This window comes from Pantherophis guttatus, chromosome 3 (genome assembly GCF_059756535.1).
Source record: "Pantherophis guttatus breed Tessera chromosome 3, ASM5975653v1, whole genome shotgun sequence".
Taxonomy (NCBI): domain Eukaryota; kingdom Metazoa; phylum Chordata; class Lepidosauria; order Squamata; family Colubridae; genus Pantherophis; species Pantherophis guttatus.
Window position 1 is genome coordinate 150047015 of NC_142065.1, and position 15693 is coordinate 150062707.

Genomic DNA, 15693 nt, shown 5'->3' on the forward strand with positions numbered 1-15693 from the left:
TGTCCTATTGACTCTATCTCAACAATTCTTATCTTTCAAAACGATATTGATTTAAAATTGGATTTTAGACTACAAAAAGTTATAATTGTTAGGAATAAAACCGTTTTGCAGGGCACAATATACACATTTTTAAAATAAACAGTGTAACAATCAAGTTACAAAATACTGTGTACACATTGGTTTATTTAAAACAGCAAGGAAAACCCAGTTTCCATATATCCAAGATTGTGGGGAAAGAACTGCTTATAAGAATTTAGCATGCCTATTGCCTAAGAGGGTGAAAAATCACCATTCTTCTGTGAGCAAACTTTTACTTATATGTAAGCCAAATAATAACAAAAACAAAACAAACCTGCCTCAAGTGCCATCAGGAGCAACAGTTTTCTGCCTCTACTGTTGTCTCTTTTTGTTTTTGAAAGTATGTGTTTTCCTTGTTTCCCTGGCTCCAGCACATTCCTACTATAATTAAAAGGGAGGGTGAATAACTTCCAGTTTTCCATTAGATATGGCCAGACAGTATTCTATCTTCCAGAGCATTACCCACTTACTATTATATTTCTTATGCCTTAAGAAAATCCAGTTCAGATTAAGATGTTTTGACAATATCTTTAAATGATTCGGTCTGGATACTTCAGCTCATTAATTGAAAGAACTGTTCTACTGCTATGCCCTTCCCCTTCCAACTTTCTATTTCCGGAATAATGGTCTAGCATTTTCATTCCTTTGGAAGCGCCTTCCTGGATTTATACACTTCTATGTGTTTAAAATGTGCATTATTATATATATTTAATAATAATATTTACTATAAGCAAAAGTAGTACCATAGGCGCCTTAGGTGCAATCCCAAAATACCTGGAGCACCACTGGCATTGATAAATTCACCATCAGTCACTTTGCAAAAAGCAGTTTTACTCAGAACAGCTTATCCTGCGAAGATATCTCTAACAGCATAAAACACGGGTGTCAAACTCGCCGCATCACGTTGCTGTCACATAATGTTTCACAAAGTTTTTCCCCTTCACGGAGGTGGGGTGGGTGTGGTCTGCATGTGACACATCCAGCATGCAGGTTGCCAGTTTGACATCCCTGGCATAAAACATATCTACCTATCTCAGGTCCTTGGGAAGGACTCAATAGGTGGACAAAAATGCCAAACCCAGTCTGAACATCTGGCTGAAGTGCAACAAACCATGTTTATTATTACTATATCATATATGTTATATGATATGAGTGCAAGCTGGTCACCCTCCAAATCTGTATGCCAAACAAAAAATAAAGTCCATATCTGCTTCTAGTTTCCAGGTATTTTTTTGAGCTATTATTTGTACTGTGGGGAAAAAACAATGAAGCTGCTTTATAAGGAGATGCGTTAATTTAGCTCAGAAAGATAAATTCACTTTGGTAAGTCACTCCACCAAAAGACGCTTTCCAAAGATTTTTTTTTTGACTGGACATACCAGGATTCAATTGAGAATTGTTATCAAGTATCAGCAAGTGATGGCACTGCTCAGTAAGACTGTGCATGTTTTAAAAATGAAGTGAAAACATCACTTCTCTGCTGCTAACTAAAGCAGCCATGACATTTTTGTCATGCAGGTGCAGAAGTCATTGTTTAAAAAGTCAACTCATTTCCAGAAAATCACTGAAGCATCCCCATCATCTTCAGGTTTGAAATAGAAGCTTGAAAAAAGAAGTGGCTGTTTTAATGAATAATAATAACATTTTCACATTCCTGCAAAAACTCAAAATACCTCTCTTCATTATATCTGAGGCACACACACCCCTGCTTAAATTTTGTAAAGAAGGTCTTTGAACCTTCACAAGTATGTCTTAAAATGTCTTTAGACTGCATTCCTAGTTGCAAAGAATTACTTAATGAATTAATCTTTAGAAGACCTTTTCTGAATAGTGACAGCTTATTACAGTCTTATTACTTGTGATTCAAAGTGAATGTCATTTTTGTTTTACTAGACTTCTTCAATCTACTACATTTTAGATCTCCCTTATATTTTTAGTGATATTGTATATTTATAGTGACATAGTCTATATTTTATAATTGTTTGTTTGTTGCTTTTATATTTTATTTTTCATTTGATTAATGCTCAGGAAACACATTAATGGGGGGGCATGTACATGTTATAATAAAATTAGATGTTACTCCTTTGGTATATTGTTAAAATTCTAGGCCTTTATTTTCCTTTTTGGCCAAGAGGTTGGTCCCACCATCTTCCATGCAAGCTGATCCTCAAAAATCCCCTATATTAACCAGTTTTGGCACTTAACATTTGGCCTTTTTTCAAATACAGTCTATCTTCTACTACTAGCACTTTCTTTGGGGGACGGGAGGGAAGGGAACCTGATATGATTTGGGTTAATATTCTTTTACTTTTTTTAAAAAAAGTTGGCTGTTCCTTAAATATATTTGTGCTAACTCTAATTGAAATTCCTTCATAGTCCTCTTCAAATTGTCAATTGATGGGTGAAGTCTGGAAGTTGTCATGGTAACTGTCTTGCTTGCTAAGAAGACAGCTGTCTTATGAGATCCTAACTGGACATATTTGGCACCTAAGAGCTTGTTGGCCCTTTTAAGAAAATGCACATTCCTCATCTTTTTTAAAAAAAAGAAGCAGCAACAGCAGCAGCTTCTAATATAATCAACCACATCAGAACATGAGAAAGCAGAGGAAATGCAGACTTACAAGCCTCTTCACTCTGGAGAAGGAAATGCATAAAGAATATGTTAATGCCGGCTGATCTGATTTCACTGTTGACCTTTTTATGTGAATAGCTTCAGAATAGCATTAACATCAATCACTTCAACTGTGACAGAATATGAGTTGCATGACAGACCTGATTCACTTGTGAGCTAACAAGATGTGTCTGAGAAGAAGTCACAAATGAACAGACATTGCTGCTAAGCATCCTTCTGGCTTGCATCACCTGACTTCCTTGTTTAGTTGGAACAATAGAATGCAGTTACTTGTATGGGGCATCCACAGACTTTCTTTCCCTAGAAGATTTGCACCACCTGGGGTGGGTTGCTTATATGCCCAACCCCTGCTTTTGTTCTGATTCAGAGGGATTAATGCAGTCTATCTCTCAGCAAAAGAGTAAATTTGTGCCCGGGCTATTCTGATTAAGACAATACAACAAATTGGAATATATAAATGTACTACATTTCCCACATATGAAAAACATTAGGGAGAACAGGCCTAATCCTAAATCCTTTGTAAGGTTTTAATTTTAAAGATTTGGGAATATTCAATTAAATATCTTGCCTACAGGCTAGGCTTGACTTAAGAGCTCAGTCTACGTCATTCAATTTAAGTTTAAAAATACTGGCTTCTCTGTCTAGCACCCTTTTATGTACTGTCTTTCATTAGTCTGTGACTGTCTTTCATGTGAGATCTAGGATTTGTTGACACGCAAGAACTGCACATTGGCATAGATGCAGGATATATATGAAGCTGCATTTAGCCATTATTTCCCTCTCCTTCTTGCTATTTGTGGGTTGTAAGTCTTTTGCAGTCTGACAAATTTGTTCTGGAAGTCAGCCATTAAAGTCAATTTGTTTTTCAGTGTCTTACAAATAACACAGCTCAAGTATAGTTACTAACACATTAAAGCAGTATTTTCCAACTTACAATTCATATATCATTGGTTCCAAGTCTCAGCATCTCCGACCAACAGGGAATAACATAATATTGAAAGATCACTTTTAAAAAAAAATAATAACCTTTGACATTCTCTTTTATATTAAACTTAATTTTTCAAGAATAAAATACAACAAAAAAGAAAATGCTGCAAAAAAGAACCTTTCTGGAGTTATTCTCTGTTGGGTTTTCGAACCAATTCGAACCAATAAATAAATAAATAAATAAATAAATGAGTTAATATTTAATAATTAAGTTTTATGTGTTGATAAGAAAGAAGGTCTAGAATGGGCTCCTCTAGAAGACAAGTTAAATTGCCGAAATATTAAAAATCAAAAAGTTCAACCAATTATGTGCTATAATTTAAGCATAAAGGGAGATAAATAAATAATATTTGCAATATGTGAACATAATTCAAATGAGATAGAAATGTATGGTCACTAACTATACAAACAGAAATAGAGAACTTTCATACATTCTGTACAAAGAACCAATATTTCTCCCTTTGCTACCATGAAGTGTCTCTCCCTAACACTACCAGATAGCTTATCTATTGAATTTTATGCGACTCACTACACTGCCTCATAACAACTTATACTGCTTATAACAGTCACTTCTGCATTGCTGAAATCAAGGAAATACATTATTGAGAAAAAATATACAAGAGGCCACCAATTTTCTTATAAATGTACTTATTTAATTTATAGAGGCAGGGGAAGGGGAGGGAGGGAGGGAGGGAGGGAGGAAGGAAGGAAGGAAGGAAGGAAGGAAGGAAGGAAAGAAGGAAGGAAGGAAGGAAGGAAGGAAGGAAGGAAGGAAGGAAGGAAGGAAGGAAGGAAGGATGCTCAGTCTATTATCCAGATATTGACCAATGGATCAATATCTTGCTGCTCTCGCCTTATTACATGGTATATTTACATGACATATAAACAATGTACACAAGGTCTTTAACCTTTTTTTAATTTAAAAAAAGCCCTTTAGTATAGCATGACAATTTTTGACTCAGATCAGTGCCACTATGTATAGTTTGGTGGGGATTAAACCTCTTCTCCCCAACCTCCTTCATTTTTTAATCTCCCATCTTGGGTACACACAAATGAAAAGTAAAAAGATAACTTGTTCTTTCTTTTTTAAAAACTGTGTTGGAAGACTTTGAAACATATGATTGCGAAAGGAGGAAGATTAAAGCCTTTCCAAACTACATATGATATTCCCAGTCTGAAATGGGAGTCCATACGCTTGCCACATATTATTTAACACTTATATTTAGCCCATCTTTAATATGTAGATAGGTCTTCAAACTGGGATGCCTTTGGTAAATTAAGGCAAATGGACTGCCTGCTATAATACATAAAAGGAGCACAAAAAGAACAAGAGGTTTTTTTTTTACCCATAAATGCAGAAAATACAGAGGTGGGGAGAATGTTACCTATAAAAGATTATGGAAACTGAATTTCACTTTATTAGTTGTGATTCCAGGTAGTCTTAGAATAAAGTTGGATGTTACAATTTTGGTATTTCTCTAATTAATAAACCCTAGTCTGCCACATTTTCTTTGGGAAACTAATTTAGATATGTCAAGTCTGTAATTATTTTAAGAATTATGTGTGTTAATACTTGTTCACCCTTCCTCTGCCTTGCTGAGAAAATAATATTGTCCACTTTAAACACTGTTTGAAGTCTGCTTACATTTCATTTGAAAAGTTGAAACGAAGTAGCTAAAAGCTACCTCTCTTTCTCTTTCTTGGATTATAAATTTAATGAATATTGAGCATTTGGCTTGTTTTCATGCATACCCACCACTGACTACTACAAAATGCTGCCTGTTTAGGAATTCTAAACAATAATATATGGGTAAGCTTTATTCAATGTGAGTTTCCAGTTCAGGTAAATTCTACAAGAGGCTTTACCAATTTAATGTCTTCTATAGCATTTAGATTTATAGTGCCATAATCCCCCCCAACTGTACACTCTCCAATGTATCCTTGAGGATATCAAGTTAAGGAAGTCTGATCTACAATTTTCACCAAACATTGTTAGTTTCATGACAGCATAGAAAGTCAGAACCTACCCCTCCTAGAAAATGAAATGTTTTAAAAAATATTAAAAAGGCAAGATAAAATATTTCCCCTAAAAGAGAAATAAAAAATCTTAAAAGAAACAGAAACCCAGCTCCCTGCCCCCAGCAGATATTTTGGTGCCCATTAAGAAAGATTGGGCCAGCCTATCTACAAGACAAAAGACCTGCAGCTCCAGGATTATGGGATTAAGACATGACCCCTCAGGACATAATAGGATTTGCCCTCTACCCATCTAGCAGCAGGGCTCACTGCATTTCAAAATTTCCTAAAGACATTGCATCACCCGGCAAGGTTCAACCAAACCTATCTCAGACAACCTCAGCTATGACCCCTGCATCGCCCCATGGGAGTCTGACAGCAGCCAATAGAATACATTTCTTACCACAGGAACAGGAAGCTCAAGGACAAGGCCCAAGAGAGGGTATAAATAATCCCCACTCTTCACTCCATGTGGTCAGCCCATGTGGTCCTGTCCATCAATAATTTATTTATTTATTTATTGTGATTTATATGCCGCCTTTCTCCCTAGGGACTCAAGGCGGCTTACAAAATGACAACTTCAATACAAATCACAATACAATACCAAATTAAAATCAGTAACCCAATTAAAAACGATTTAAAATTATAACCAGTGTACCCCCAAACGGATCAGTTTAATTGGCGGAAGAGCCACGTCTTCAGCAATAAACCATCTTTCCAATCAGCTTCCATGTTTCCAGTGTCTTTCTCTCCACTTGGAACTAAACCAGATGAATATTTCTTCCAACAACAGATTATGCTTGGAACAAGCATGTTTCAGGCACAAGATACTATACCCTTCATGAAAGAGATTGACATCACAGCATGAATGTGCGTGTCACCTCCTTGACTGCTTTTATTACTCAGGAGCAGTTGAGATTCAGTAAAAAGATGCCCAAGAGGTTCTTGTCAACTTCCTCAGGAGTCACCCATTCAAATTCCCCAAGATCACACCAGCATACCATGCCCTAGGCACCACAACCTTACCTACCAAGTCAGAGTCCACGTTGAAGCGCATCCGAGCAACTTTACTCAACAGGTAGCCTACATAATCTCCACAGTGGCCAAAAGGTGTTTTGAGGGGCCTTCCTTCCTGAATAGGAACTAGGTCATCCTGAACACAGCCATTAAATGACTATCAGAGAATGCATTAAGGTTGGACAAATACTGATGTTTCCCCACAAAAATACAGTATTAGATTGCAATATTATATTACTTAATACAGGTGGTCCTCGATTTATGACCATAATGGATCCTTTACAGCCATAACTATTGAGTCTGTCATCTGCACCTCTATAACTGTCTGGCTTGGTTCTGCAATCCAGCAAGACAGACACAGACTTCAGAGGATAATTAGAACTGCAGAAAAAATAATTACTACCAACCTGCCTTCAATTGAGGACCTGTATACTGCTCCGGGCAAGAAGAGGGCTGTGAAAATATTTACAGACACCTCTCATCCTGGACATAAATTGTTTCAACTCCTACCCTCAAAGCGATGCTATAGAGCACTGCACACCAAGACAACTAGATACAAGAACAGTTTTTTCCCAAATGCCATCACTCTGCTAAACAAATAATTCCCTCAACACTGTCAAACTATTCACATTAGGCTGTATTACTACTGCTATTGGTCTTCTCATCGTTCCTGTCGCCCATCTCCTCCCACTTGTGACTGCATGACTGTAACTTTGTTGCTTGTATCCTTGCGAATTATATTGATATTGTTTCCTAGTATGATTTGATTGCTTACTGTACCATATGACTGTCACTGGGTGTTGTGCCTTGTAATTCTTAACGAGTGTGTCTTGTCTTTTGATGTACACTGAGAGCATATGCACCAAAGACAAATTCCTTGTGTGTCCAATCACACTTGGACAATAAAAAATTCTATTCTATTCTATTCTATAAGTAGTGATGGTCATAAAGCAAGTCACCACATGACCGGACCCATTTTTACAACCTTTTTTGTCCTGTTAAGTGAACCCATTGTTTGCTATGGGCCATTGTTGCTGAAAACCGGAAGTAAATGCTAGTTTTCAACAAAAATGTAAAACACAATCATGTGACCACAGAACACTGAAAACAGCTATAAATGCTGGTCGATTGCCAACAGCCCAACATGCAGTGATATGACCATGGGAACGTGGCCATTAGAATTTCAGAACTAGCTCATAAGTCCTTTAGAAGGATTCTCATAATTTTGAGGGATTGCTAAATGACCAGTCACAAGTCAAGGCCACCTATATTATATTAATGTAATACTATATTTTAATATTCTATAAGAGCCAATTTATTGTAGTGGTTAAGATGCCAGGCTAGAAACCAGGAGACTATGAGTCCTAGCCTTGCCTTAGAAACAAAACCAGCTGTGTGATTTTGGATTCATCATACTTTTTCAGCCCTAAGAAGAAGACAGTAACAAGATACTTCTAAACAGTGCTGCCAAGACAACTGCACAAGTTAGTACAGGGAGTTGCCAGGAGTGAACGATGACCTGAAGGCACCATTTTTTTTATAAAATTACATAATACAGTATTCATATTGTATAATGTAATATATAAATAGAGTACAATGCCATGACATTTTTGACAGCTGCAATTATCATATTATAAAATACATGACGTAAGACTTGAAGTAGGATAATTGTTAATTTCATGTTAGCCGGTAATTCCTTTGAATTTTAAACTTATGATAATCCTGGTATTGTTTCATCTGAGTGTTTTTATGAAATGTCCAAATTCTTTTGAGGGTAAGTGGAATGTAAATTAATGATACAGGTAAAGAATAGAATAGAAAAGAATAGAATAGAATAGAATAGAATAGAATAGAATAGAATAGAATAGAATAGAATAGAATAGAATAGAATAGAATAGAATTCTTTATTGGCCAACTGTGATTGGACACACAAGGAATTTGTCTTGGTGCATATGCTCTCAATGTACATAAAAGAAAAGATACATTCGTCAAGAATCATAAGGTACAATACTTAATGATAGTCATAGGGAAACAGTCAATATAAATCTTAAGGATACCAGCAACAAAGTTACAGTCATACAGTCATAAGTGGGAGGAGATGGGTGATAGGAACGATGAGAAGATGAATAGTAATGCAGAATAGTAATAGTAAAAATTTCAGCAAGAACTAGGCATTAATTGGATTATTTGAGCTATCAAATGGAAGTATTTTGTTTATAAAAATATTTTAATTTATCCTATATTAGTAGAACTCCCTATTATCAAAAGAAATTATGGAGGGCTACAATCAATTAAAAATATAAACTGTCAAGGACACAAGGACACAATGGTGGTCAACAAGACACACAAATTATGGCAAATAGCTAGCCTTAACCTCCAAGGAAAGTGTTCTATTATTAAACCGTGTGTGTGTGTGTGTAATGTCCACATAATTTACATTTATCATAGATCCAGGGTACCCCATTACTTCAATGTTCTTTTTTTTTGCTTTTGTTTTGTAAACTTGTGAATTAAACAATAGAAAACAAGTGGGAAGCCCAATTTTTAGTCAGTCCCATTCATCAGGAATACCGTACTTTGTATTTGAGCCAATTTCCTCCCAATCTAAATTGAATTTAATCCAGCTACTGCAGTTTATTTAGGTTGTGAGTCATGTTTTTAAATTAATAACCAACTCCCATTTTAGGGCATTGGTTCAATGTTGCAAAGGGACTTCATCTGTGCCAGTTTTTGCAACCATTTACAATGATCTGCTATGAATTTCTGTTTACATTATTTGAGGTCTGTATTAGGTACGGATATAACCATTCTCCTGAATCCTTCATCTCCAGTTCAGATTTCCTTTTCTTGGATGCAATAATAATAACACAGCTGAGGAAAAATAACGGATACACCCTAAATGAATAAATGGTCTGTAATTCAATTTATATTCCCACAATAGCCTATCGGTTGATTTACTACACACAGACACACACACACACACAGTGAGAGAGAGAGTGAGAGAGTTTGTTGTCCTGACAGTGTTTGACACTGTGAATTCATTTTTATATTCCATTGGGAACTAACCATTGTTTTTATTATGTTGTCAAGCTATTTTTTTCCTTCTTTTTGTTGTAATCTGACTTTACAGGGCAAGCAGGGTCTACCAGCAGCTTCATCATATTTTACTTGTTCTTACAATTCCGCAATCCAATTAACAGCCCCATGCTAATTTAAAGATGCATAAGCTGAGGGTGATTGGATGAGGCATAAATTACATCCATCAGCAGAAATCTTCTTTTGTTAAGTGCCATAGGGAACTGCTGACAGAGAGATCTGTTAGGAGAACTGTCCTGCTGGCCACATTATGCTGCCAGAAGAGCCAAAAACAGCGATGGAGAAAGAGTGGGACAATAGGAGCAAGTCATATCATGTTAGTATAGAAAATAGGCTCTTATTCATCCACCAGAAACACCCAACAGTTGTACTGTGTTAAAATCACAGATACCATGTCTCTCATAGTTATCAAGTACAGGTAGTCCTCAACTTACAACCACAATCAAGCCCAAAATGTCTGTGGCTAAGCAAGACAGTTGTGAAGTGAGTTTTGCCCCATTTTACGACCTTGCATACCACAGTTGTTATGCGTGATTCACTGCACTGTTAAAGTGAGTAACAGAGTTGTTAAGTGAATCTCGCAAAAGCTGATCACATGACCTCAGGACCCTGCAATCATCATAAATACATGCCAGTTGCATCCGAATTTTGATCGTGTGACCATGGGGATGTTGCAACATGATAAGCATGTGAAAAATGGTCATAAGTCATTTTTTGCAGGGCCGTTGTAACTTTGAAACATCACTAAATGAATGGTTATAAGTCAAGGACTACCTGTACCGGAAGGTCCTTTTTGCCTCAAAAAGCAAACTCTTCACATAACCTTTTGGCCTTTATATTATATTCCAATTTAGTTCACAGTGAATGGGTGGACTTGTTTTAAAAGTAGGTTCTACCAAAGAGATATGAATTTTGGCGATGCACCGTACAAATACTGTGTGCTTGTATGTGTCTATCTACATGAAGTGAAAATCATCCATAAGCATTACTTTTATATCATGAATCAGATATCACTACCTAATATCATATTCTTGCAATATTCCAGATTTTTGTTTCATAATATTGTACTTCAGATAGATAGATAGATAGATAGATAGATAGATAGATAGATAGATAGATAGATAATTTCATATTTACAGAATAAAATGTGCTTCTCCATTTTCACAATAACACAGGAACTCTCTCCAAGCATTCTCATTCTCCCAATACTGAAGAAGCCTTCTCATTCACGTCTCCCAAAGTTAAGAGTTAAATTTCTGAAATTAGGAGACATCTTTGAAAGATTTAAATTATACAAGCACTAAATTACTTGTCTGAATAATAAGAAGCCTCCCTGAACAGTGGAATCTCCACATTGAATGAGGTGATCTTTCCATGCATAAAGATAAAGGTAAAGGTTCCCCTCGCACATATGTGCTAGTCGTTCCCGACTCTAGAGGGCGGTGCTCATCTCCGTTTAAAAGCCGAAGAGCCGGTGCTGTCCGAAGATGTCTCCGTGGTCATGTGGCCGGCATGACTAAACACCAGAAGCGCACGGAATGCTGTTACCTTCCCACCAAAGGTGGTCCCTATTTTTCTACTTGCATTTTTTACGTGCTTTCAAACTGCTAGGTTGGCAGAAGCTGGGACAAGTAACAGGAGCTCACCCCATTATGCAACACTAGGGATTCAAACAGCTGAACTGCTGACCTTTCGATCAACAAGCTCAGTGTTTTAGCCACTGTGTCCCTCTTTCCATGCATAGACTGCTCCAAATAAGAGGAACAGAAATGACTTGTCAGTGTGACATCTCTGGTCACTAACCTTGTACCCTTCACAAATTTTAATAAGACAAGAGAAAACACTTTTAATAATGGATGAAATCACTAGACAAGTCTTGTCTACGCTGACTAGAAATATCTCTCTGATTCTTCAAAATTGAATTTTCTTGGTCCTAGCTGAAACAAGCAGCAATAGATGGAAAACATATGTGCAGGGCAGGTATCCATCATTCCTTCCCCTTGCACGGTGATAGTTTTAAAATATGCTGTCATTTTCCAACTATATCCTCCCATCTTTATTTAACAACTACTCCCTCCTCTTCTAGCAGGAAGAGGATGTACACACTGCTAGTCCGCATTAAGGTTTTATTATTTTAAATACTGTAAAAGGCTACGAGCTAATTCTAGTTTCTGTATTATTTGGAAAGTTTTTCAATCAATGAGACCTGTAATGTTGTAGCATAAAGAAAGGTGAAAGGTACAGATTAAAAAAATGGCAAGGGCAGGGTATCACTAATGGACTATCAACTGATCGTTCCTGTTTTAAATGATTGCATTAATCTGCCACCTCACCATTTCTATGTACGAGGTCAACATGTAATGTCTTATTCTGCTGAGTGCAAGTCTACTACTTTTACAACATTTATCAATAGTACATTATTAAGTATTTTAAAGGGCTAGAGCCTTGGATCTAAGGAATAAAAAAAAGTAATATCTCAAAGGAAGCAATGTAATCTTATCAAACTAAAAAAAATAATTTCCCCAACCTGATGTCCTTGGTCATGCTAGCTAGAGTTATGAATGCTACTATTTAGACAACTCCAGCCCAAGACTTTAGAAAGTGCTAGCCTTGTGGTGGTACACAGGTCAAGTGAAACAGGGATAGAGAAACAGAGACAACCAGACTCTGCCTGTTCTGTGTTGTTGGCTCCATCTCCATTGGTTACATTACCAGTTTCCCAATGCTTCTGCCCATAAAGGTTTTCACATGGTTACACTTTCAATGCTTTTATTACTAGAAATATGGAGGCTTTTGCCTATTTCTTTCCAGCTTTGGCATCTTTCTATGCTATGCGATGAATGTCAGGCCAATCACAACTGCATGTTTTTCATAGCAAATTCAGATCGTACTGGTCATGAGGACAAAACCAGACTAATTTGCTGCCACTATTTGTAGTACCAATCAAGGATACAGCTCACTCATTATGGATCACCTCCTCTTTCTTCACCCTGCTCTCTCTATCAAAGCTGCTACCTAGGCTACTTCTGGTCACAGGTTTAATATTATTTTAGAAACATTTTTAGATGAGTTCAGAAATAACCCAAATGGACTGATCACAGGGATGGAACACCCCCACACCAGCAATCGGGCAACCTGATGAGCCTCTAACCATTCCCATCTTCACTTGTCCAATCTCACTTTACTTCACATTAGAGAAAATTATTGGTAGTTGTTTTTTCTGCTGACAAACAATACTTAGTGGGTGTGGAAATGAAGCCAGTGGTATCCATCCATCAGTTACCTTAACTTGTTCTGCATTAAATCATTAAAAGTATCATCAGATGCAAGTCTCTCTCCTGTGGCAGGATAGGATTTGGCATTGAGAATAGCGCAATTTATGCCAGTATACCCAGCCTTCTCATTTTGCTATTTTTTTGACACTCTCTCTTCGCGTTGGTGCCATTTTGTTCTCAAAATATAAAACTAGAAAGCAGGCAGTAGCCAGATGGAAAGGTCACAGGCCCAGTTGTGAGTGACACAAAAATAGGCCCTCATGAACTTGTGATGAGTTTTGCACCATCAATAATTTGCACAGTGAGCCAAGCACTAATAAGTCACAACTTGAACTAAGAACTGCAGCATTCATTTAAAAGGCGGGGGGGTACCACAATATTCCAAATATACTAGAAGTGTGGATAATTTAAATTTTCCTTGTCTCAGCCAGCCACCCTTCACCATCAAACATGTTTTTAATGTGTTCAGTCTTCAGTGTACTTGATCCCCCCCCCTCAATATGGGCATTGAGGCTCTGCCCCAACATATCTAGTCATTTTATCTATAATATTGATGTAGCTACTCACATTTCATCAGGGTAACACGGGTGAAAAAGATGTTCCCTGGACTAAGGTTGCTTTCAAATGTTCAAGTCAGAATAAATGGCACTTGAGGCATTTGCGTATGATTAACGACCAGCTGAGAGGAGCCGATACACTGAGGTAACCCCCATGAAGTCATTAATTCTCTTGCGGGTCCCCAAGGAGCAGCCTGGTCCTGTCATTTTCATCTAAACTGATTGTCTGCTGGAGAAAAAAATCCTGAAAGTGATTTTTCTCACTCTTTGTTTTCTGTTCCATGTGCATTACTTACCATGATTTAGTGTGTCATGTTAAGAGAAGTTAATCCAGAGTCTTTTAACCAGATGAGGAGTCAGTTGGCTACGTAAACCTATGCTCTCCAGATACACTGGATGACAACTCCCATTGTCCCTTTGTCAGCCTAATTCCAGATGTAGCCATGCTGGCTGGGGATGGTAGGAGCTATAGTTAAAGGCACTCGGAGGATACATTAGGGAAGGTGGATATAAACCCCCAGTTTAACCAGGGTCTCTACTATGGGTTGCTAGTAGATTTCTGAGTTCAAATGAAAGTGCTGGTTTTGATCTATGAAGTTCCAGATGGCTTGGTTATATGCCAGCATCCCGTTATAGCCAGCTGGTTCCATCGCTGACTATTAGGGGTGAGATCTTGGCCCCCTCAGAGAGGGCTCGCAACTTGAGTGACCTCCTGGATGCGCGGCTGTCTCTAGAAGATCATGTGACGGCTGTGGCCAGGTTTTTTTTTTATCAGGTTCGCCTGATTCACCAGTTGCGTCCCTTTCTGGATCAGGACTCCTTGCGCACAGTCACTCATGCCCTCGTCACTGCCCGTCTGGACTACTGTAATGCTCTCTACATGGGGCTCCCCTTGAAGAGCACCCGGAGGCTCCAACTGGTCCAGAATGTGGCCGCGCGGGTGATTATGGGAGCGACACGGCGCTCCCATGTAACACCTCTCCTGTGTGAGCTGCACTGGCTCCCGGTGGTCTTCCAGGTGCGATTCAAGGTGTTGGTTACCATCTTTAGAGCGCTCCATGGCTTAGGACCTGGGTACTTATGAGATCGCCTTCTGCTACCGATAGCCTCCTACTGGCCAGTACGCTCCCACAGAGAGGGACTCCTCAGGGTACCGTTGGTCAAACAATGTCGACTGGCGACCCCCAGGGGGAGAGCCTTCTCTGTGGGGGCACCTGCCCTCTGGAATGAATTGCCCCCACAGAGAAGGCTTGGAGATACGGATGATCCCTGACCTGCGCACCTTTCGCCGAGCCCTCAAGACGTTATTGTTCCAACAAGCTGGGCTGGCCTAAACATTAATTTTAATGGGTTGTTTTTTGCTTTTTAAGGATGTCGGGGCCAAATTATTTAATATGTTTTTAAATTGTTTTTAAATTTTATATATGTTTGTTTTATTTTTGGCTGTGCACCGCCCTGAGTCCTTCGGGAGAAGGGCGGTATAAAAATTAGATTAAATAAATAAAATAAAATCACTTCCAGGTTGAAACTATACTTCATATAGGCATGCATAGAGAAGATGCTTATGTCTCATCCAGAAGAGATGTTAGAGCGTGGTTCCAAAACCAATTCTTCTCTGTAGTGGCCCCTTTCCTACTTTAGAGGTTTCCCAAGCACCCTCCTTTCTGCAGAACTGTGACAATAATTTATTTCAGTAGATTCTTGGGTGGGTCTGGTGATGATTATATGATTTTTGGATTGCTACATGGTTTGTAGATGTATTTTTTAAAAATATACTATGCAGAGCCTATAACTTTATGTATGTACAGTAATTAAATGGATAAATAAATAAAATGATCTTTGATACAGCAAAAGCCTAAAAATAAAATATGGTTTGAAGCTTTCTCTTCATCAGTAAGCTACAGCTCCCTTATCCTCTTCTTCAGAGGGTTTGGCTGCAATGACTTGGGAGTCCAAGTCCTTTAAGTTAGAAAGAAATCATTATGACAGTTTTACAGATGGAAGAACTGATCCATACTGATTTCCTTGGAAGAGT